We start from the raw sequence: 12,512 nt of genomic DNA, 5'->3' as shown, positions 1-12,512 counted from the left end.
ATTTGTACATATGTTGCCATCATCATTTCTAAAATGTTTTCTTTCTACTTGAGTCCTTATTATCAGCTCCTCTTTTTCCCCCCTCCTTCCCCACCCCACCACAATTGATAATTTATCAATTATTTTCATTTCATATTTTATAACATCCACTGTCTACCTTCACCTACATTTCTGTTGTTTGTTCCCTCCCGGGGGGTTTGGGTGGGGGGGGAGTTATACATGGATCATTGTGATAGGTTCCCCCTTTCTCCCCATACCGTCCCCCTACCCTCAAGGTATCGCTACTCTCATTATTGGTCCTGAGGGGTTTATCTGTCCTGGATTGTACATGTTGAGAGCCCTTTTCTGTGCCAGTGTACATACTCTGGTCTAGCCAGATTTGTAAGGTAGAACTGGGGTCATGATAGTAGGGAGGAGGAAGCATTAAAGAACTAGAGGAATGCTGAATGATTTGTTGGTGTTATACTGCACCCTGGCTACCTCGTCCCTTCCTTGTGACCCTTCTGTGGGGGACTGTCCAATCGTCTACAAATGGGCTTCAAATCTGCATTCTAATCCCCATTCGCTTTGTTTAAATTGAAATGGTTGTTTGTTCTGGGTCTTCTAATACCTGATCCCATCAACACCTTGTGATCACACAGGTTGATGTGCTTCTTCCATGTGGGCTTTGTTACTTCACTGCTAGACGGCAGCTTGTTTAACTTCAAACCTTTTCTTCACTATGTTTGCTTATGCACCCATTTTGTCTTCAGCAATCGTGTCAGGAAGGTGAGCATCACAGAATGCCAGGATCTTAGAACAAAGTGTTCTTGTGTTGAGGGAGGAAGTGAACCCTGACTTGAACCAAAATCAACTCACTTATTTCTAAAACTGCATAAGCCATTTCTTGATATAAATCTATTTCTGTGTACAACACATACAAGCTTGATTTTTTTGATTGTCTAGAGAACCAGACCTATCACACACCACATCCGCCAGGCTCACTGAAAGTCCAGTCCAGGAGAAATAGGGGAGGAAGAACAAAAAGTGGGCTTGGCTAAGTCATCTGCAATACATACATTGGCTTGTTGCTATAAGGTGCCATTGAGTCAGATCCGACCCATGGCGACCTTATGCCCAGCAAAACAAAACATTGCCCAGTCCTGTGCCAGCCTCCTAGTTGTCCTATGCTTGAGACCATTGTTTCAGCCACAGTGTCAATCCAGCTTGCTGAGGGCCTTCCTATTTTCGCTGCCTCTCTACTTTACCAAACACGACCTGCTTCTCCAGGCACCGGTCTCCCCTGACATGCTATCCAAAGTATGTCAGACAAAGTCTCATCAGCCTTGCCTTTAAGGAGCACTCTGGACAATTCCGTGGCACCAATTCCCCTCCAGCTCTTAGAGGGTACTGTTCTGAACATCATCACCCTTTACACCAGAAAGTTGGCATGTAGTATAGGGGAAAAAACAAAACAAGAAGAAAGTGGAGGAGGTGCTAGAAGAGGGGGAAGAGGAATAAGTGGTGGGAAATGTTCTTGACCATTGAGCAGTAAAGGGCAAAGTGAACAACCTCCTAAAGTGCCAGGGTTTCTCAGATGAGGACAAACACGTAGGAGCCCCAGAAGGGAACCTGGAATGTCGCAACTCGCTGCTGAGTTTCTGTAGCCAGAGAAAACTGCTCTGGAGACAGGTAAATCAGAGGCAGGCAAGGGCAAAGCTGACTCTGATTCAGAAGATAAGGGAGAGCAAAGTAAACTAAAGAAGATTAAAGAAGTCAGAAAAGCCACGAGGCTTTGCCCGGGGTTTGGAGCCAGAGCGGATTACTGGAGCTAGACTCCAGGGGAGAGCTCCTGTTCCCAATGAAACGGAAAAACTGATGAGCCCGACCTAGTCCCTGCCTAGGAAGCCAATGTCAAGTGCCCCCAGGCTGTCATAACCTTCTGAGGAAAGGCTGGCATGGAATTCCTACCCCTCAGAGGATGATGACAAAAAAGATGACCCAGCAGTGTAAGACATGAAAAAATAATAATTTGTAAATTATCAAGGGTTCATGAGGGAGGGAAGGTGGGGGAGAGAGGGAAAAAAATGAGGAGCTGATACCAAGGGCTCAAGTAGAAAGTAGATATTTTGAAAATGATGACGGCAACAAATGTACAAATGTGCCTGACACGCGGCCATAGTAATTCTCACCACATAAGTGACTCGTCCAAATCCTAGAGAAAGCAAGGAGAGGAAGTGTGCTTTCAAAAAGATAAAGACGCACACACGTGCATCTACCAAAAAAATCAGATGTGTGGTCAAAAAGCATCTTCAGAGTTATAACATGCAGAAAAAAGTGTTATTTCCCTTTGTCCCTTCAGTTCAGCCTGTTAGACCAAGCAACCCCTTCCCGACTGTTTTTAGAATAAAACTTTCATTTAGAATCTTGCAGTAGGGAAAGGAGAAGCGTAGAGTAAACTGTGTTTCTAGTCTTGTATTGTTCATGGGCAAACAAAACATTCATGAGATGTCCATCTGCTGCTCACCCCTCTTTATTTTGTCTCACTGTGATTATGAAGGTCCCTTGGAACAAACTTTGTGTGTGGCTGTTGGGATGTTCTGAAACAACAGACCCAGTGGATCCTGAAAAACTTCAAATACAGATCATGAGCACGCTAGGCCTATGAATGACTCAGAGCCTCCAGCCCAGCATCTCTGCCTGACAGAGTGTGTTCCTCTTAATGGAAGCTACATTAGGAGAAATGTGTACTTACCTAGGCAGGGTGATGATATCCCACGGCCAATATGAGCAGGAAGCACCTACAAAAGGAATGACTTCTATCTCTGGTCCCATAAAGAACTGTATGTATGAAATCTCTCAGGAGGGAAATGAGACAGGGCAAAGGGGTGAAAGGGAGATTTGGGAACTACATTTCCCAGAACCGCTTGCTTCCTCCAGTGGAAGTTTCCCACCATGACATTTTCATGTCTATTGCAATTCATAGCAACCCTGATGGATAGAGTAAACTTGTCCCATGGGGTACCTAATCGTTTTGGGGTTGTTTTTTTCCTGAATCTTTCTAAAAGCAGAGTACCACATTTTCCTCCCACAGAATGGTTGGTGGGTTCAAGGTTAGCCCACAAGTATTTAACGACTGCACCACCAGGGATCCTTACAAAGAGACATGGTGCTTTATCAAATCAATTCTTTGTATTTTTAGGTGATTTGGAAATGCTTTTGGTGTAGTGGTTACAAGTTGGACTGTTAAGCACAAGGTCAGCAGTTCAAAACTACCCAGCCACTTGAAGGGAGAAATAGGTGACTTTTTATGTCCACAGAGCTGCAGGCTGAGAAACCCAGAGGCGCAGTTCCACTCTGTCCTATAGGTTGCTGGGAGTCGGGATCCACTCGCTGGCAGTAAGGGAGAGATAGTACTTGAACGTAACCATGTTGCACTCCTCCATTAGGTGCCCTTGGTGCAATGTACCTCTGCTCAGCCTTCCCTCCTCCTCAGCTCCCTGCTTTCTTCTCTTGAGTAGTTGAGAGCTGTTTTTCCATAGGCTAACGAGAACCCTAGTCTCATGAAGCCAGTGCTCAGCTGTGGAGGGGCACAGAAGGTCCCTCCTAGTGTCCTCTGTGGCAAATTGATTAATCTGGCGGGAGCTTGCTGTGGTAGGAGCCCTGATGGCATAGAGGGTTATGAAGCAGGCTGTAAACCACAAGGTCAACAATTCAAAACCACTAGTGCTATGCCAGAGAAAGATGGGGCTTCCCTCTACTCCTCTACAGAGTAAACCCACAGGGGCAGTTTCAGTCTGTCCTTGTGGAGTCACGTGAGAGGGAGAGCTCATACCAGAAGAATAAATTGAAAAGTGCTGGGACTCTTAAGATCTATTCAACTATTTTGGAGCTAAAGGAACAACGTGGGAACACTGGATGACATAGTGTTACAAGCTTGGCTGCTAACTGCAAGGTCAGCCCTTGGGAACCACCAACTATTCCGTGGAAGGAAGACAGGACTCTGTACTCCCATACGGTTACAGGGTCAGAAACTCACAGGGATAGTTCTACCTTGTCCTAGAGGGTCGCTGTGAGACAGCATCGATTCAATGGCAATGAGTTTGGTTTTGAAAGCCCAAGCAAGCACTTTTGGGGTGGAGAGCTGGGAAGAGAGAGACTCAGCCACCAGAGACTCTATTACCATGTGCAAAATAGGGCTGATAAGGCCCTTTCTGCAAACAATGCCTTTGCAATCATTTTATCAGATGCAATCACAGTTTCTAATCTTACAGTGACTTCCTTACAAGTGGGGACAGAGGGAGGTGGGCAGAAGTTGGGATAAGGAACTTCCCCAGGTGATCCATTCAAATCCTGTCCAGTTTAAGTTAGATCTTAGATTTATTCACCCCTGTCCTGGAACAACAGGTGATGTCACACCAGAACAATCCCATAAACTCAGGGACCCTCTAGCCCAGTGGTTAGCAACCTTCCAAATGGCCAGACCCTTTAATACAGCTCCTCATGTTGTGGTCACCCCAACCATAACGTTATTTTCGTTGCTACTTCATAACTGTAATTTTGCTACTGTTGTGAATCATAATGTAAATATCTTATATGCAGGATGTATTTTAATTGTTATGAATTGAACATAATTAAAGCATAGTGATTAATCACAAAAACAATATATAATTATATGTTGTGAAATATTTATTTCTAATTACAAATAAATGAAATTTTGTCTTGAAGCAGGGTGTACCATGGGTACTCATATGTGGGCATATCTACATGTGGGCAGAACTGCCTGGAGACGGATAGAGGGGCGTGTCTCACTTCCTAAGACCTTCGGAAATATGTGTTTTCCGATGGCCTTGGGTGACCCCTGCAAAAGGGTCATTCAACCCCCAAAGGGGTCTCGACCCACAGGTTGAGAACCGCAGATCTAGTCGATGACTTTTTCTGAATCAAGTCTCTCTGCAGCTGGGCTTCTCCTGTCTGCACCAGAGCTTTAGATTGGTTTGCCTTCAAAGACACTTAATACAATCGATTGGAAATCTAGACTGGAGTTTTATGAGAGATCTTGCTTGGCTGAGAGGACTATGTTGGATACACAGAAAACTTAGGCTCCTAATTGCTGTGTTGTTGTTGTTGCCGCCAGGGAGTTTTCTCCAACTCAGGTGACCTTACATAAAATAGAATGAAATATCACCCATCCTGTGCCATCTTCATTAATGTTGTTATGTGGGACTCAAATTCTGTGGCTATTGTCTCATTGAGGATTTTTTGTCATTTCCACAGACCATCAGCTTTGCCAAATATCATGTCCTTTTCAAATGATGTGCCAAAGTGAATGGGTTAAAATACTGTCCTCATCGCTTCTAAGGACTCATGGTTGCTACACTCAAAAATGTACCATACTAGATGCTGGAGAGTAGTGTTGTGATTAAACTGATCGCCTCAAAGTTGTTACATGCTCCATCATCCTCTAGTGCTTTCCGCTGCATGAGAGCTTATATTTCTGAGAACCACAGTTGTAAACGTCTATGGTTTACCATGACAGCCCCTAATCCGTGTATGAGTTTCCACATAAAGTCAGCCTCCATTGATTTCTTTATTAACCTGCAGCATGAATAGTCCTGCCCCCAGATGGAGTGCTTGGAGAGTGGATTGCTGTCACTTCCCTAGCCAGTCCAGGGAGCAGAGACATCGTACCCTTGGACACTCATCTGACTATGCCCTTCTTAATGGAAATTAGGGTGATAGGATCTCATGGTGGTGAATCATATCCTCTCTGCCTTGGTCAAAGGGCCCTGAATCAATCATGTAAGCACCTCTCCCTAACGTAATACACATGTCCCAATTATGGTCCCATTCCCATTTCTATAGTCCCACCTGTAAACTGTGCCAGTCATGTTTTTGTGAGGTTCCTTTGCCTTCCATATCCTTTTTAAGTCTCCCAATCTCTGCAAACCCTGGAATGCCATTATGATTTCATAGTAATGGTCTCCTTCATCTGAATAATGTGTCCTTGTCTTGTCTTTTCCTGTGTATAACTTAATAGATGTTCTCCTCAAATGATATTTGAGATTTAAGATCACTTTTGTACTCTAAAACACTACCTGTGACTCCATTAAAGAGAAGAAAATACATGAGATGTGTAATATGTAATATATCATTACCTCTAAATATCAAAGCTACCCTAGTGTTCTTTTGGTGAATTCCTCTTTCTTGTGAGTGTTTTCCTTGTGGTTTTTGGTGTCCCCCAGCTGCTTGGTACTAAATTAATTAAAAACCCTCTTGTTGCTGTTGTCCTTAAGTGTCACAGTAACCCCATGCGTGTAGAGTAAAACTGTTATCGATGATTTCCAGGGCTGTGGCTTTTCAGAAACAGATTGTCAAGCCTGTCTTCCAAGATACCTTTGTTAGTTCCACTAGCAGTCGTGTAGCATACATACCCTGTATGGACATCACAAGTACTTTTACCACCTCAGTAAACAATAGACATCCCTATCAACCACACCTAAAGATAAAAGTTTTAGAACACTATAGCTTTCTCAAATGAGACCCCTGAGTACCCTATTTTTATGCAAATTATGCTCACTTTAACCCACTCAACTCTCCTGTTAGTTTCCTATGTGCGCTATGCACTATTTGTGAAAAACACAGTCCCATTTGGTTAAACTTTGTAAACTTGCAGACCCATTCTTTTGAAATAATTGTAATGCTTTGGTTTCTGATGCATCAGCCCCTGTTCTTACACAGCATTTACCTCTGCAAGGCAAAACTCTTTCAGAAAAACTGGTCATACATGGAGACCTCTTTGTGAAGTTCTCTCACTTTTGTTTGTTGTAAATATCTCCATCTAGAAGTGATACATGTTTCTAACACTTGGTGAATTCTAAATAGCATAAGATGGTAGAATCTGAGAAACCACACAAACCGAATGCAATCTGGAAGCATAGAGTAGTAGGCAAGTATGGTGACAAAGCTACTTCCAGCTCTGTTCCTACCACATAGTGGCCTGAGCCGCTCCATTTCTCTGAACTTTGATGGCTATCTTTTTAATGAGGGAGCTGGGCCACTTCCGTGACTACAATACATGTTTTGAAGTTTGTAAGTTACAACACCAGAACTTGGACTTGGACACATGGGGTCTTCATTTTTGGTATTATCTTTAAATGCTGATTATTTAGCATAATCTCTTAAGGCAAGTGATGCCTTGCCACCAAGATAAAGATTGTGTGAGAAGAAACAAAATCCTACTGCTTTTCTTTTTTTATGGTACATTTAAATATTTGCTGTGTTAGGCCGAGTTGTCTAGAGAAACAAATCCAGTGACACTCATCTATGTATAAGAAAGAGCTTTATATCAAGAAGTAATCCTTTATCCAGAAGGCATCCCAGTTAAGCCCCTGATGAATTCCCTCTGACCGTGGACCAGGCATGTCAACAGCCTTGCTGTCATGCAGAGTGCATTGGAAAGTGGATGACTGCAGATCTAGTTAGGTTACAATTTAGCACCCTATCAATTGATCTCCCTTATGATTGATTTAAATTTGTTCTAATTTTTAATATTTTCCATTTTCTGTAGATGTTTTTATTTTGTTTTATTGTGTTATTGTTGTAAGTTTGGCATTGTTTGTTTTTAATATATCTCTGTATATGAAATCCAGAATAAGTAAATCTATAGAGACAGTGACTGGATTAATGGTTCCTTGTGGCTATTGCAAGGGAGGTTGGGCACAGTGTGAGGAGCTAATAATAATGAGTACAAGAATGAAAAAAATGACCACACCAGCATGTGTGATCACGAGGTGCCAAAGGGATCAGTTATCAGGCATCAAAGAACAAAAAATCATATCATTGTGTGCTCACCTCCATGGTACGATGGCTGAAGACAAATGGATACATAAGTAAATGTGGTGAAGAAAGCTGATGGTGTCCGGCTATCAAATGATATAGCATCTGGGGTCTTAAAGGCTTGAAGGTAAACAAGCGCCCATCTAGTTCAGAAGCAACAAAGCCCACATTGAAGAAGTACAACAGCCTGTGCAATCACGAGGTGTCGAAGGGATCAGGTATCAGGCATCATCAGAACGAAAAATCATATCATAGTGAATGAGGGGGATGTGCAGAGTAGAGACCCAAAGCCCATTTGTATGCCACTGGACATCCCCTTACAGTAGGGTCTTGGGGAGGAGATGAGCCAGTCAGGATGTGATGTAGCAACAATGAAACATACAACTTTCCTCTAGTTCCTAAATGTTTCCTCCTCCCCCACTATCATGATCCCAATTCTACCTTACAAATCTGGCTAGACCAGAGGATGTTCACTGGTACAGATAGGAACTGGAAACACTGGGAATCCAGGGTGGATGATCCCTTCAGGACCAGTGGTGAGAGTGGCAATACTGGCAGGGTAGAGGGAGGGTGGGTTAGAAAGGGGGAACTGATAACAAGGATCTACATATACCCTCCTCCCTGGGGCACAGACAACAGAAAAGTGGGTGAAGGGAGATGTCAGACAGGGAAAGATATGACAAAATAATAATTTATAAATTATCAAGGGCTCATGAAGGAGGGGGGTACAGGGAGGGAGGGGAAAAATGAACTGATGCCAGGGGCTTAGGTGGAAAGCAAATGTTTTGAGAATGATTAGGGCAATGCATGTACAAATGTGCTTTATACAATTGATGTATGTACGGATTGTGATGAGAGTTGTATGAGCCCCTAATAAAACGATTTTTAAAAAATGAATAAAATGTTTTTAAACTGATTTCAATGATTATTGTACAAGTCTTCTTCATCAAATAAAATTATTGAATTGTATGATATGTGGGAATGCCAGCCCAGCCTAACTAAAGTCCATGCCTGTCAGGGCCCTTTTCAGACTCACGTAGCTGCAAACTGATGATGACAAAAGGTGAAACAGGAAGATCACGGCTGAGTGCAGAGTCACATGGACTCAAAGTTGGTGGAAACATGACAGGGCAGCGACAGCTCTCAGTGTTGGGCATATGACCTATAGCCAAGCCTGAAAACAGGCAGAGTCCCAACAAGCAGGAAGGCAAATGGGCAAAGAGAAGTGGAGTTCCCAGTGTCTCTCACTCTTACACAGAAAGGTTTTGATACCAAGGAGATATCATCAGGTGGCAATCCAATTTTAGGTTGGGCCCTACCCATACTATTAACCAAGAGTGTCTAGTTGACATAATCCCTAACCCTGACACTTGCCAGTCTATGCAAAGCTCTCACACCAACTTATTGGTGGTATTTTTCTTAGGTGCTGTGAAAAGAGTTCCAATGTAAAGTGACCATCTGTAAAACAGAACCAAACAATGCCTGGTCCTACGCCATTTTCACCATCATTACCATGGTTGAAACCACTGTGACAATCGCTGTGCCAACCCATCTCTTTATGGGTCCTCTGCTTTTTCACTGACCCTCTACTTACTAAGCATGCTGGCCTCCTCCAGAGACTGGTCCCTGCAGATACATGTCTAAAGTATGTGAGACAAAGTCTCAGCAGTTTCATTTCTGAGGCGCATTGTAGTTTACATCTTCCAAGACAGGTTTGTTCATTTTTCTGAAGGTCTATGGTATATTCAATATTTTTTACCAATACCATAATTAAAAGGCATCAGTTATCTTTGGTCTTCCTACATAATTGTTCATCTCTCATGTACAAAGAAGGTGTATTCAAGTACCACAGCTCAGGTTAGGAACAACTTAATCCTCAAAATTACATCATTGTTTTTGAACATTTTAAAGAGGTTTTGTGCAGATTTGCCCAGTGCAATATATCATTTGATTTCTTGACTTCTGTTTTCCTGGGAATTAATCATGTATCCAAGTAAAATAAAATCCTTGAAATTTCAATATTTTCTTTCTTATGATGATGTTCCTTGTGAATCCAGTCGTGAAGATTTTTGTTTTCTTTATATTGAGATATGATTGATAATGAAGGTCATAGTCTTTGATCTTCATCAGCAAGTGCTTCAATTCCTTCTCAATTTCAGCAAGCAAGGTTGTGCCACCTGCACATTGCAGGTGGTCATTGAGCCTTCCTCACACCTGATAAATGTGCCTGTTCAAATTATCTAGCTATTCTAATCATCTGCTCAGCATACAGACTGAACAAATATGATGAAAGGATACAAACCTAATTTTAAACCATTCAATATCCCCTGGTTCTGTTCAAACAACTGCCTCTTGGTCTATGTACAGGTTCCACATAAAGCACAATTAAGTGTTCTGGAATCATCATTATTTGTGATGTTAGCCACAATCAATTACCTACCTTTGCATAATCAACAAAACACAAGTAAACATCTTTCTAGTATTCTCAGCTTTCAGTCATGATTCATCTGATTGTTTGGTTGGTTGGTTTCATTTATATGAAATCCAGGATAGGTAAATCTATAGAGATTTTTACCTAGATAAATAATTTTTTTAATTATTTCATCAGGGGCTCGTACAACTCCCATCACAATGCACACATCCATCCGTTGTGTCAAGCACATTTGTACACTCACTGCCATCATCATTTTCTTTTTTTTAAGAGGCTGTAACAATTCTTTATTAGAAAAGACAGCCATTATCATTTTTAAAACTTTTTCCCTCCACTTGAGACCCTAGCATCAGTCCTTTATCATTTTCCCCTCCCTCCCTCCTGAACCCTTGATTATCTACAAATTAGTATCATTTTTTTCATGTCTTAAACTGACTGATGTATCCCCTCACCCGCTTCTCTGCTGCCCATCTCCCTGGGAAGGGTCTATATGTAGATCATTGTGATCTACCCCTCTCCCCCCACCTCCCTGTATCACTACTCTCAATATTGGTCCTGAGAGGGTTATCTGTCCTGGATTCCCTGCATTTCCAGCTCTCTTCTGTATCCATGTACATACTCTAGTCCAGCTGGACCATAAGAATTGGGGTCACGATGTTGGGGGAGGCATTAAATAACCAGAGGAAAGCTGTGTGTTTCAATGGTGCTACACTGTACCCTGATCGGCTCATCTCCTCCCCCGGCCCCTTTGTAAGGGGATGTCCAACTGCTACAGATAGGCCCTCGGTCTCCACTCTGCACTCCCCCTCATTCACAATGACACAATTTTCTTTTCTGGATCCTTGATGCCCAATACCCAATCCTATCGACACCCCATGATCACACAGGCTGGTGTGCTTCCTCCATGTGGGCTTCATTGCTTCTTAGCTAGATGGATGCTTATTTATCTTCAAGCTTCCAAGACCCCAGCTATCTTCTGATAGCTGGGCACCATCATCTTTCTTCACATTTGCTCACTCACCTACCCTGTCCTCAGTGATCATGTTGGGAAGGTGAGCATCAAGGAATGCCAGTTTAATAGAACAAAGCATTCCTGCATTGAGGGAGCATTCAACCCCAACACTAAACCCATAAATATTTGCACATAGATCTACTTCCCTATCATCACATACAAATATATTTACATATGTACATGCCTGTATTAAGACCTCTATAAATCAGCGATATATTTTGTTCCGTGTTCTTTCTTAATTCAGTTAAATTTCTGGCAGATCCCTGACAATGTATTGTTGCAAATAGTTTTGGATTATCTTCAGCAGAAGTTTACTTGCATATGATAATAATGATATCAGTCAATAATTTCCACATTCTGTTGGATCACCTTTCTTTGGAATGAGCACAAATATAGATCTCTTCCAGTCAATTGGCCAGGTAACTGTCTTCAAATTTCTCGGCATAGATGACTGAGTATTTCCAATTAAAGGAACATCATGTCCCTTTCTTGAAACATTTCCATTGGTATTCCATCCATTCCTGGAGCCTTGCTTTTTGCTAATACTCTCGTGGCAACTTAGGCTCCTTCTTCCAACACCGTTAAATTTTTATCATATGCTACCTCTTGAAGTGGGTGCACATTGTGCAATTTTTTTGGTACAGGGATTCCACGTATTTCCTCCATCTTTCCTAGATGGTCCTTCATCATTCAATATCTTGCCTTCATTGTTGACTAAGTGCTGTCAAATTATTTCTGACTCTTAGTAATGTACATACAACAAAACAAAGCATGCTGGTTCTGTGCCATCCTCACAAGCATTCTGATCACTGTGTCCATTCTTACAGCCACTATGTCAATCATCTCATTGAGAGCCTTCCTTATTTTTTTGTCACTAATTCTCTACCAAGCATGATACCCTACTTTAGGGATAGAATCCTTCAATACTTCAATGTGAGACTTGACTTTTTTTCTTCCATTCTTCCAGCTTGAGAAAACCCAAGCATTTCTTCCCTTTGAGTTTTCTAACTTCAGATCTTTGCTTTAGGTATTCTTACCATATTCATTTTCTGAGATGAGTGTAGGAGGTTGACAGCATGCTTGGTGCCACACAGCTGGAAAGACTGGAATGGGTTTTTGAGTGAGTCTGGACCCACTCTCGATAGCCATTTAAAAGCTGCTGTCAAATCTGGTGAAGAAAGCTGATGGTGCCCGGCTATCAAAAGATATAGCATCTGGGGTCTTAAAGGCTTGAAGGTAAACAAGCGGCCA

This window comes from Echinops telfairi, unplaced genomic scaffold (assembly GCF_000313985.2).
Source record: "Echinops telfairi isolate 266 unplaced genomic scaffold, ASM31398v2 ScPeMD7_1;HRSCAF=3_0, whole genome shotgun sequence".
NCBI lineage: Eukaryota > Metazoa > Chordata > Mammalia > Afrosoricida > Tenrecidae > Echinops > Echinops telfairi.
This window is presented reverse-complemented; position numbering follows the sequence as displayed.